General features: G+C 30.1%; 1 protein-coding gene across 1 annotated transcript in view; it reads left to right on the top strand.

Moving 5' to 3' along the window:
- The first annotated feature begins 234 nt into the window (after positions 1-234).
- The window catches only part of LOC106465192 (phosphofurin acidic cluster sorting protein 1-like), a 112,121-nt gene continuing 111,208 nt past the window's right edge, over positions 235-1,147 (top strand). Inside the window, exon 1 of the mRNA XM_022393045.1 lies at positions 235-388. The gene's annotated coding sequence lies outside the window, so the exon portion shown is untranslated. The remainder of the gene's footprint in view (positions 389-1,147) is intronic.

Here is a 1,147-nt window from a genome sequence, read left to right as displayed (position 1 = left end):
GCACCCCATTACCTTTATTTTTTATATATCATTTATTAATTTTTTACAAATTAAATGTATCAAGATTACTTACTTTATGTAATAGAATTACCGGGTTCGAAATGTTAAAGACATAATGTAAATCCTAATAGTAAATGTTGTCTTTACATAGAGGGCTCTGCAGAATATTCGGGATGTTATAATAATACTATTAGTATTAATACTATGTCAAAAATTAGGAGCTACAGTTTTTAGGGCCTAGTCATACTCTAATATATTAAAACTTACTCATTAGGTATTAGTGAAGAGCTCCAATTTTGAACTTGAAGTTAGACGTTCCTCTGTCTTTAGAAAGTTTGAAGGGGTTAAGTTGGACGTCGCATGTCATATGATTTAATTTGGTGCAGTGGTAAGAAGTTGTGCTTTTTCGACTTTATTTTTAGTTTTACTGTTTGCACTGATACAGTTTACTTACTATTACTAACTACACTAGAGATTGCTATCCGTTTTAATAATTATGTGTAGAGTACTATAATATTAATATTGTTAATCTGGTAGGTCTGTTAACTTATAATTAGATATTCGTAAATTATTATCATACAAATGACGGGTCTTTTAAAAATAAATGTGTTTTTTATAAACAAACGACTACCTTTAATAAAACTAAAATATTGCTTTTCTGAGTTTAGGTAATTACAAAACTTTCACAGGCATAGACCTCTTACACAGTCACAGAACAATACTATTTATTAACAGAAGTACATTGAACCTTAGTTATAGGATTACTTAATGTCTCAAGTAACAGTTAAATACTAAAAGTAGGTAAAATGTAACAGGTATGTCAGTAGTTAAACTCAAAGAAAGTAATATATTTGGTGTGGTAGATGAATTAATAATAATATGCACCTACATTATATGTTTTATACAAATTACAGTCAGATTTGGTAGTGACTATATATTATATGTGATGGTCATGCACCTAGAGTTCAAAGGGTATGGTGGATGTTCAATTTCTGTGGGTATGTATATACTGCTACACCGTAATTGCTTGTGTTCATAAGTATTCACATTTCATACCACATGGCATGTCACAATGGCATAATAGACAAAGGAATTAGTTTCATGATACCAGGGCTTGGGCCTTTGAATTGAATCTACAAGACCCTTT

The sequence above is a fragment of the Limulus polyphemus genome, unplaced genomic scaffold, assembly GCF_000517525.1.
Source record: "Limulus polyphemus unplaced genomic scaffold, Limulus_polyphemus-2.1.2 Scaffold1864, whole genome shotgun sequence".
Classification (NCBI taxonomy): domain Eukaryota; kingdom Metazoa; phylum Arthropoda; class Merostomata; order Xiphosura; family Limulidae; genus Limulus; species Limulus polyphemus.
Note: the sequence above shows the minus strand (reverse complement) of the source record. Positions and strands in the feature narration are given on the sequence as shown.